Here is an 11,825-nt window from a genome sequence, read left to right as displayed (position 1 = left end):
AAGGATAAAATAGATGAAGTCAGAAATAGAACTTAGACATCCATGTCAGTGTACAAGTTCTTCTTTTTCACTCTACAAGCTCTTAACATTTTTTTTCTTGTGAAATCTGAGAAAAAATTTAGTTCATGTATAATTAACAGTCTGAAATATATTATATATATATGGATATACTGAGCCCTGACTGCATTTTTTATGGCCCCTATTTTGCACTTTCTTATGCCCCTCTTCCCTTTCACATCTCTCTGATATGAGAAGAAGGGTCTTTCTGCGGCTTTTTTTGTTTCACTTACATGGTGATCTCTGGTTCCATTCAATTCTCTATAAACACCATAGTTTCATTCATTATGGCAAAATTAAATTTGATGATGTATAGTTAGCATATTTTCTTTATTCATTTGTTCCTTGGTAGTCAATAGAGGCAGATTTTAAAATATTTGATGTATGCACAGGTGTTGTGGATGCTGTCACAATTTGTGTGAGGTCACGTGTGCGACTGCCCTGCTGTGTCCAACATACACTGTTTCGCTGTAGTGGGCCACCAACTTCCAGCTCTTGTAGTATTCAGCCCCCTCTTGTACCATGATCTTGGATGGCCATACACCCAAAAGTATATAGGTGGCACAAACTGGACTTGATTTATTTTTAAATGAGGACACAAGATTAGGTGGGTACGGAATGAGGGGGTAGATCTTGGAGGGGTTGGGGGAAGGGTGATAAATATAATCAAATTTAATGTTTGCAATTCTTAAAGAATTAATAAAAATATTTTAAAAATATTTGATGTTGTGTGTTCCACTGGGCACTTGTTCTTTTTGCATTATAATTTTTTTGGAGTCAATTTGTCCAAATAATAGAAAGTTCTTGAAGACTAATCGATTGTCACGAGGGGACCTGATCTCTACCCATGCTGCATCAACTTTTCTCTTCAGTAACTACCCAGGCTGCTGAATTCTACTTAGAGAGAAACAAGACACTGAAGAAATAATTGTGTTTAAATCCAGGTGGGTGAGCCAACGAGTTTGCTGGGGTTACTTATAGGAAGGGTGTAGGCAATGCAAAGGCAGCTGTGTAGCTGAAAAGCCTACAGGTCTCCTATAGGTGGGTGATGACTCATGAGAACTGAATTACCGGAGACTCCCTTACACAGCTTGCAGGCAGCTCCACCCAAGAGGTGTTTCTCTCCCAGCAATTGTTTGCTGTTTATATAACCTCATGGAAAAGTCTCCTGAGTCAGACTTCGCTGAACTTCCTGAATCTTGTAAGATTTTTGTTGGATTTCCTGAGCTTTGTGAGTTTTCCAGCTCCATTCAGGAGAGAATGTTTCAATTCATTATAGCAATACAACATAAAATCCTTGACCTTTAAGGGTGCCTAGTGCCAGCTTAGCCTACAGGAATACAAGTATTCATAGCATAGTCTGCAGTGTGCAGCAGAATCACACTGCACCAGTGAGCAGAGATGTGGAGGAAAGCATGTGTAGCGCCTGGACTGGCAAATTAGCTGGAAGTGTTAGTCAAGGACTTCGTTTATTGAGACCTTATTTAGTTCTTGGAGCACTGGGGTTAAAGAGACAGAATGGGCTCCTGCCCTTCAGGAACTTGTGTGATGGGGAGAGATGTATTATAACCGGGTCTGCAAAAGAACAAATCACGGCTCACATTCTGCTGAGTTTTGAAAAAAAATCAGGATTTGATAGAAACCAGGAGCCAAGCCGCTGCAGAGAGTGGTTGGAGAAAGTTCCTTGGAGGGGAGGAGGGGAGATTTTAGTTGACAGTGAAGAAGGAAGGGATAAGGACTCAGTGGGCAAGGGTTTGGGAGGAGAGTTCCAGCCTGACTGAAAGAGCTATTTGAGTGGAAAGGATCGGAACTGGGAAAGAATCCTTCCGTGATCTAGGGAAGACAACCTCAACCTGTGTCCACATCTGGAAAATGGTGGCAGTGGCACCTATTTCAGAGCCTGCAGCTGCAGTTGAAGTTGTGATTGTCTAACTTAGGAAAGGCTTTGCCTAAGAAGATAACCTTATCTGGTCCAGGAAGCAAAGTTGACGATAGACAACAAGGTTTAGGCCTTGAAATTGATGATGGCACTAGACCCACTCTTGCACATAGGCACACTCATGAGGGTCTGCACACAGACACACACAGAGAGACACACACACGTACACATGTACACATACAAAATTTTCAGGCAGGAGGAGCTCAGAGTAACTGCGCTGGATTTGGCCTGTGGCTGCAGGATCTCATATCCAGACATTGCTTAGAAGAGAGTGCAGATTTTGGCATTTGAGACTCCCAAGAATTCAGTTCCCTTTCCCAGCATTCTGTGGGAGGACCGGTCTGTCAGAGGCACAGAAGGAGGGGGGGGGCGAGGCAGTAGGTGGGGACTGAGCTTCTAATTAGCATAGTTGTGTGGCACTAAAGAAAGCCTCCTCCAGAGTTCCCCTGCACCATTGCCCTCTAAGAAGAGGCCTGTTTGTAGTCAAACCAGGGCTTGAAGGTGGCATGGATATCAAGGTAGGAATTGAACATGAGCTGAGAGAATCCCTGCTGGGGAGAAACAAATGCTTTCTGGGAAAACAGAAGGAGCCAGGGGAAGGGAGGTAGAAAATGCAGAAGGAAAGAAGAAGAAAGAAAGCCAGACTGTTTAGATGGTGTACTCCACTAGGCATTAGAATGTAGGGTGCTTGTCTTTGTTACCAGGATGCTAGGTCAGTGCATAGCCTTAGACCATGACCCTCATCAGAGAAACATCAGCATTTCAGTTGAGAGACTAAATATATAGGGCCATATTGACTCCTGTCTTTATCTCATACCCCACATCTGATCTAACAGGAACTCCTATTGGGGTTTCCTTGCAGAGCCTTTGTTTCTACCCTTGCTATCTCCAGTCACTTAAAAGAATGACATCTTTTAAGGCCTATTGAGAGAGGAAGCTTGCAGAACACCCCTTGCAAAGTTCTAGGAGTGGCCCTAGTGACATCCTCACACATAATTTTTTTTTTTAAATATAAAGCCTGCAAAGGCAAGTACTTTGTCTTGCTATTGGCTAAGATGTGGACTCTCTCCCCTCTTGTTTTTTTTTCCCTTATATGTCTTTTGATAGTGTTTGAGTGGCCTAGAGAATTTGGAGCATTAGACAAAGTAAGAGGAGTTGGGTTTGCACTTTTGTTTGGTGGGGTATGTTTCTGTGCTATACAATAACTCTTGTGTGTGGTAACTTTTCACTAAATGGCCCAAGATAGGAACTACGTTTCCAGGAAAATCCATGTTTGATGGTGACAGGAGAGAGTCCTACAGGCTCCAGCCACAGAAATATGGTGCATCGGTTTTCTACCGATGCCAGAGAAAATGGCAGAAGATGGTGGCGTTCCATACTGAATACAAAGGGAAAACGGAGACAGTCAGTGGACTGCCAGCATTCTCTTCTCTCTAGTTTTAGGTTCTTCTAGACACGAGAAGTCCCAGCTACACGTTCCTGCCATTGACTCCACTCCTGCCTTCCTCAGCACGGGTGACTGTGTAAGCTCTCTCAAGTCAAAGCAAGCAAATTCTTCTTTCCTTATGTCTTGTCAGGTGTTTGGTCACAGGAAGCAAAAAAAGTAATAAATGGTTCTTCTTTACCTCTGATGGTTTCAATTATTAAGCTGAATAAATTCCTTTCTTTGGAGCTAGTTTGGGCTAAATGATTTGTCATTTACATGAACTATAATTCTCATTGATGTCTTTTTTTTTAAAGCCCCAGTTTCTTCTCAACTCTAAAAATGGAACATGATAACTTAAGCAGCAGTTAAAATAAAATTTGAATGAGATGCCTCTTGGCTCTTGTAAAGAGTTCTTGAGACATAGAAATTATCTTTATGAATAATGACTACTTAAATTTTTATTTTTTTACTTTTTATTTATGTATATGTATGTGTGCCTGTTTATCTGTGTGCTGGCAATGCCTGTACAAGTGAGAAGAGGGTGTTGGTGTCATACAAGCAGTTGTAAGCAGCCACATGGATGCTGATAACAAACCTGGGCTCTCTGTAAGAGCCATCTCTAGCCCTGATGACTAATATTTAATAGTTTAATTATAATATGAAAGGAACTAGCGGCACTGGGTGTATTATATTATACTTTTTAAATTATAGACCTTTTCTAAAATTGAATTCATTTACTTAATACTGAAAGTTCAAAATAAGAACTCCTCTGAGTATTTGCCTGGCTCACAGTCCGATGGAGGAGGATGCACTGATCTGTTTGCCAGGCATGGTAGAGGTAGGGGTTGGGGCACTACAGTGTGTTGGGATGTGCAGGAACCAGCAATTCTCAAAATTTCCAGAAAGTAGTGATGCTAACGATGATGCTGAAATATACACAGAATGTAGGAAGTAAAAAGGATGTGGGGCAGGCAGAGGGAGCTGGATGAATTCCGAGGGACAGAACATGATAAGCTAGGTGGGGAGAAGACTGTCATATAACCTAGTTCTTACAGTAGGACCCATCAGACATTTATCACTAAATGGATGACAAGGTGTAGAAATCTACATGCAGTCAGCAGATGACGATCACTTCAAGAGAACCAGAGGACTGCTAATCAGTAAGCATTGTATTTAATGTTTATTGATTGTCCTTACACTACACCGCTGTCTCTGCAAGAGCAGGGACTGGCCTTGTCATAAATACTGTTGAATTGTAATTGTGTAGAACACAGACTGACACTCAAAGTTGATAAATAGTCGCTGAGTTGTGAATGCAGACTTTTACAAATGAAATAGTGTATTATGAACATCTAGAGAGTCATCTCACTGACCACCTGAAGAAGACTAGAGTCAGGGTCATCCTTGTGACAGTGGGGGGCTCAGTATAAATTGAAAACATGGCTCAAGCCATGTCCAGTGAGACAAACTCTTCCTGCTACCTGAGGACCAAGATGCAGAACTCTCAGCTCCTTATCCAGCACCATGGCTTCCTGCATGCCACTAAGTCCCACCACGATGGCAATAGATTAAACCTCTGAAACTGTAAGTTAGCCCCAATTGAATGTTCTTCTTTGTAAGAGTTGTTGTGGTAATGGTGTCTCTTCACAGCAATAGAACCCTAACTAAGACAGGTATGTTATAGTGTACTCCATGGCATTTACCTGGGGACCTGGTCATAGGGGTGGCCTAGTCATTGGTAGTAATGATTAATGCCACTAAGAGTAAGAGTATTTATGCCCTAAGATAGAAGCAATTAGAGAGGAACCTTTCTACAATATACTGTAGTAAAGATGTCAAAAACTACAGAACCAAAGAAACAATATTAGGAGCTGTACAAAAAAAATGCCAGTCACAAAGCAAACACATCAGAATCACATTTGACCTTTCAACATAACCCCTAAATGTCAGGAAAGGAAGAAATGATGTTATTCAAGCTGTGAAAATAAATAACTTCTAACCAAGATTGTTGTCTACTGCAAAAATGGTCTTTTCAAAACGAATGGAGAAGGTTGGCAAGATGGCTCATTGGGTAAAGGTGCTTGCTACCCAGTCTGAAGACCCGAGCTGGAGTCTCAAGACCCACATTGTGAATAGAAAGGATCAACTTTCTCAAGTTGGTTCTATGACCTCCATATGATCCTGGGGGATGCACATACCCACCCACATACATACATGCACACATATACACACAATAAATAAGTAAGCAAATAAATAATAGACATTTCAGACAAAGCAAAACTAAAGCAATTCACGATCACTGAACCAGCACTGTAGAAGATACTTAGAGAAATTATATCCCCAGAGGAGGGACAGTGCCAACCAGGAGGCACATAGTAGAAGACATTTCATGAGAGTGATAGATGGACAAGAACAAAGTAGGTGAGAATCCCAACCATGCCCAACTCAGCAAATGGAAAACCTCTAATCTCTGAGACAAATTAGAGAAAGGGGAGGCCAAAGACCAATCCATTCATTCAGGAAAATAATCAACAAAATCACAGGAATTAGCAAACCCCTCTCAATAAAAAAATACTAGCTGGAAATAGTCTTGACTCTCTAATAAAAAGATGCAACACTATTCCATGACTGATGAAACAGTTTGTAGTGGAGGAAACCTAGATATTAATAGCAAGAAAAATGACCAAAACTCTATAATTCATTGAGATTGAACAATATACTCTTGAACAACCAGTGGACCATTAAAGAAATCAGGAAGGGGTTAAAGATAATTCCTGGAATCAAATGAAAAGGAAAGATTATCAGAATCTTTGAAAACCAATGAAGACAGTTCTAAGAGAAAAGCTTACAGCTACCAGTGCTTATACTAAAAACATTAGTTGGGGAGATAGATGGCTTGGTGGCTAACACTGTTAACCACCTGGGTTTGGCTCCTGGATTCCATAGCAGATGACTCACAACAACTTGTAACTCCATTTCCAGGGGGATCCAGTGCTTTTTAGCCTTTATAGACCCCTAAACACATGTGGTACACATATACTCCATGTAGGACACATACATACACATAAAAATAAATATTGAAAAATATCAAGCAGAATTTAAATAAATAGCTTAATAATAAGGAACAAGGTCTTAGAAAAACAAAGGTCAAAACTGAGAGCATTTGATAAGGAGAAATATTAAGAACAGGAAGAAATGAATGGAATGAAGATTAAAAGAACAACAGAAAGAGTCAATGAAATAAATGCTTGATTCTTTGCAGAAATAAACAAGACTGACAAACTTTTGGTTAAACTAAACAAAAGGAAGAAGAATGTAATGGTAAAAGTAAAATGCTACGGATCTCCAAGTGCTAAAGGGACAGGACAGATCATTACAAGGAGGAAGACCCAACTCAATGAAATTCGAAATGAAAAGGAAAGCATTAAAATAGATTCTAAAGAACATCAGAGGATCGATCACTAAGAAATATTTTGAAGACTTACATTCCCAATAGCTGGGCAGCCCAGATGGAATGGATAGATTCCTAGATTTATGTGACTTATCAAGATTACACTAAACCTGGTCTACAAAGCGAGTTCCAGGACAGCCAGAGTTGCTACACAGATACACAGAGAAGGTCCATCTTGAAAAACAAAGCAAAAGAAAAGAAAAGTTATGTTAAGAACAACCTAAACAGTTCTCTAATGAGCAATAAGATGGAAACAGAGTCTTAGCTGTGTTTTTAAAGCTGTGGAGAGTCACCATGCAACTTACAGAAGAAAGAGCTGTTTACTGAGAGCTTGCTGCTTCAGAGGGTGAGTCCATGACTATCACAAGGGGGGACATGGCAGCCAGCAGGTAGACATGGTCCTGGAGCAGTAGCTGAGAACTTACATCTTGACCCATAAGCAGCAGAGAGGGAGGGGATGATAACTGGGAATCGCATGAGATTTTGAGACCTCAAAACCTGCCCTCAGGGATACTCCTCCTCCAATAAGTCCACGACTCCTAATCCTTCTCAGCTTCATCAGTTGGGAACCAAGCACTGAGATATATGAGCCCGCGGGGCATTCTCACTTAAACCTCCTCATGGAGACATAGAGTTTCCAGGCAAGAAAGGCTCAGTGTCAGATGGGTTCACTGCCTAAATCCCTAACCTTTAACAAATACCTAACCCCTCCAATGATTCCATAAAACAGAAAAGGAAGGGAACAGTACCATACTTATTTTTTTGAAGTCAATATTAACCTGGTACCAAAACCAGATAAGGACCTGCCTGAGAAAACTAGAGACTAATTTCCCTGATAAGCAAAGTGCAAAAAAATCTTAATAAAACTCTTGCAAACTAAGTTCAACGCCATTTTAAAGATAGCATACCTCATGTCAAATTGATTTTATTTCAGGGATGCAAGGTTGCCTCAACACTCAACTCAGAAAATTGCAATGCAGATAGTTATTAAATTATGAGTTAGCAATCACACATTCATCTCAATAAATGTAGGGGGGAAAGTCCCAAGCAATGGAAAATGGGATTATGTGAAACTAAAGACCTTCTGCACAGAATGGGGAATAGTAAACAGAGTGAGGAGACAGTTAACATGGTGGAGAAAATGTCTGTGCTAACCATCCATCAGACAGAATTAATAGGTAGACTATATAAGGAATTATAAAAGCTAAATCCCAAACAAATAAATCATCCAACCAATAAACGGGCCAATGAACTACGCATAGTTATCCAAAGAAGAAATGCAAATGGCTAGCAAATACTCATAGAAGGACTCACTATCTTTAGCCATCAGGAAACAGAAAAGAAAATTGCTTTGAGATTTTATCTCACCTCAGTCAGAATGATTCTCAGGAGGAAGAAATTATTATAAGGAACACTGGTGAAGATGTGGAAGGAGGGGAATCCTTATTCGGTGTTGGTGGACGTGTAACCTGGTGCAGCCAGTATGGACATCAGGCTTGAGGTCCCTTAAAAACCTCAAGGTAGAGCCACCATATGGCTGCACCCCGCTCCTGGGTCTGCACTCCAAGGATTCGACATCAATATTGCACTCATATAGTTGACCATCTTTTTTTTTTTCCCCACTATTTTCAAAGCATCCAGGAAATGGAACCAGAGCAGACATTAATCAACCAATGAATGGATAAAGAAAATGTGGTGTAGGCACACAGTGGGGTTTTATTCAACCATAAAGAAGAACTTTATTGTGTCGTTTGTAGAAAACTGGTGGAAACAGAGATCATCATGCTGAATGAAGCAAGCCAAACTCTGAATAGTTATTTTATACACAGAGATGTAAATATGTGTGTTGTACACAATGCAATGTGAAGGTAGAGGGAGCTGTGTGAGGGGAGAAAAGATTTTAAAGGGAGCTGGCAGGGGTAGCAGAGAGGGCAGTGGGGTGTAATAGAGACAAAATGCTGTGTTTTCTCTCACATGGATTCTAGATTTACACACACACACACACACACACACACACACACACAAGAAAACAGAACTGAGGCTATTTAGGGTGGAAGGGGATCAACAGAGGAAGGAAAAAGAAGGGTACTAGGGAATGACTAATAGCAAATTACAATGATATTTTTGTATGAAAATATCATAATGAAACCTATCATTTTCTCATGTCTTTCTCAAAAAGTAAGAAAAAGACATAAACATTGATACAACTGGATTGTGATACTTGCCCAAATTTATAAACTCACTAAAATTTATAGAATTGTGTCCTTAAGATAGTAGAATTTTATGGTATATGAATCATCCCTGGAATAAAGATGTCAAAACTGTATGACAATGGACAAACTGCTGAACCTCTCTGTGCCTTTTGTAGATGAGTTTGGTCATCTATAAAAAGACAGTTTCCTCCAGATAGTAGAGATGTTCTGAGAATTTGGGTACGTCATGAACCTTGCATCTGAGAGACAGGGTTGAAGCCTGTCTGTCCTGGAACTAGCTCTTGTAGACCAGGCTGTCCTCAAACTCACGTAGATCCGCTTGCCTCTGTTCCAAAAGTGGTGGGATTTAAGGCGTGTGCCACCACCACCCTGCACATCAGGTATATTTTAATTGTTGAGATCAGGGTGTGCCTTATACTAAGTTACCTCATATTGTGTAAAGAAAACAGTGATTGTTTTCTAAACCGTGTCTTGATTAGAGAGACTTTATTTTACAAGCAGATTTAGACTCCATTTGAGGAGGATGATTGTCCACCTGGGTGGACTGGTGAAGGGCACCCATGCCATTCAGACTAATAAATAACCCACTAGCGCAAGTAGGATGGGCACCACCTTACAAATTTATCAGGGTGAATTGAAACTGTAGGGGTATATGAGTATATTGAAGTCATACCAGGGCAGTCAGACCTAAGAATATATTGATCACATCAGACTGAGGGGAGGGTGTAACTGCCTCACCTGGATCCCATAAAGAAAGGGGACATGGAGCCCTGTGGTGGATTGGCTCCACCTGTCAATCTGACCCCCCCAATGTGTGGTTGAGGACCAACAGGTGGAGAATTCCCAGCCATCCTGCTAAGACGTGGCCTCCACAGTTGCTGTCTGCCCACCCCCTTGCTTGCTCATCTGGACCTGCCATCTCTTCATCTGCCCATTCCTTCATCTGAATGCCATCCTGCCCTTTCACCTCTGCAGATATACTCAGCTCTCCAGTTCTGCTTTCAAACCTGCTGTTACCGGTCTTATTTGAAGGAAACGCGAGGGCTTAGAATTTGGGAACAATCCCTGGAAAGAAGCTGTGTCGGCCAAGGCTGATGACTGATAGGGAGAAGTTGGGAGTTGTAGATCAAGAACCCCATTGCCATTTCTTCTGGGCCAGCTTTAGCCCCCTAAACAGCTACTCCCTGCCCACCTTTGTGCTGGACCTAACATCCTGTGAGGAACAGATAAAAATCCTTGGAAATGTATGACCATATCCCAAATTTCCATCAAGGAAACGTTCAACAATGCTGTCAGTTAGCATCCAAGGGCCTATAGCAGAACTGTCTCCATTTTACTATATCCTGCCTGGCCAATGTGCCCACCAATGTGTTTGAAAAATGTCTTGATTTATAGTTTTTTTTTCTTTTCCTAGAAAAAAGTTTACGAAATTGCTACCTCGTTGGAGCATGGTATTTGGGGAGATCTAATTCTATGTTCTTGGGTCATGGCATTCACTTGGTTTTAGAACAAACCACGCCTTTTATTGTTTGATGTAGTAGCTGTTTCTTTTCCTCAGTAAGTCTAAGAGAAAACCTGTAAATCTCCTCAGATATCAGGAGGAGGGAAAGAGAGAGGAGGAGAGTTAAGCCATGTCTTTGAGTAAGGCCCGAGAAAGCTGGCGGCTGTGTGGCAGAAGGGAGGTGGGCTTTAGACAGAGTGGAGAAAGCCCAGAGTGTCAGAAAAGCAGGCTGAGGCTTTGGGTCAACATCTAAAAAATGATAAAGGGAAAGAAAAGGGAAACCTAATTAGAGCTGGGTCAGGAATCTGATTCAGAGGGAAACCTATTCTAGGCTCTTGAGTCCCAGGACTGAGGACTGCACCAGGGACACATGGTCACAAATAGAAATAGAGATGGTTTACCAAGAAAACACTCCCAAGAATAGCAGTGGGCTAGTGAGCTGACGGGAAGAGTCCAGAGGTGTTGGGTCACAAACTGTCCAACCCTTAACAGGATGCTTCCGCAGCCCTTGCCTCTCCTGTTTGTACAGGGGCGCTTTTCTCATGCCCTGTGGTTTGTTCGATAAAGCTCAGGTGAGGGGGGCTTCTAACCTTTCCTAGTTCTTTTCTTGATGGTCAGTCTCCAGTCTCTGATCTCTAGCTGCCCTGTGACAACTGTACCTTCTTCCCTGAAGGATCTTTCTTCCCTGAAGGATTTTTCTCTGCCTTCTCTTCTTCCCTCCTCCATCTCCCATCTCCGTCTTTAGTTAACGTGTAGTCCAGGTGACCTTAAATTCCTTATACAGCCAAGGATGCCTTAGAATTTCCAATCCTTTTGTCTCCACGTCCAGATACTGAGATTACAGGTGCAAGCCTGCAGGCCTATTTTAGGGGCCTCTTGCCTGTTAACACCTCTACTGACCTAGCTCCAAACTTAGCTAATAGATTCTATTTGAGATACAAAAATCCAGCAGTTCTTTGGCCTTCCCTTCAACCCAAGCCCACTCTTAGTGATTGAGGCAGACACAAGCAACCCATCAGATACTTGAGGGAGGGGACTTCATTTTTTTTTAAACAATTGAATTGCAAAGGAAAAAGAGAAATGGAAATTAAATCTAGCAATTAAATTCTAATTGCACAATTACTTCATTTTTTGACTTGGTGCCAGAGTTGGGAGACTGGCTCCCACAAATGGCTTCTTCCTTCCTTCCTTCCTTCCTTCCTTCCTTCCTTCCTTCCTTCCTTCCTTCCTTCCTTCCT

Source organism: Microtus ochrogaster, chromosome 15 (assembly GCF_000317375.1).
Source record: "Microtus ochrogaster isolate Prairie Vole_2 chromosome 15, MicOch1.0, whole genome shotgun sequence".
Lineage (NCBI taxonomy): Eukaryota > Metazoa > Chordata > Mammalia > Rodentia > Cricetidae > Microtus > Microtus ochrogaster.
This window is presented reverse-complemented; position numbering follows the sequence as displayed.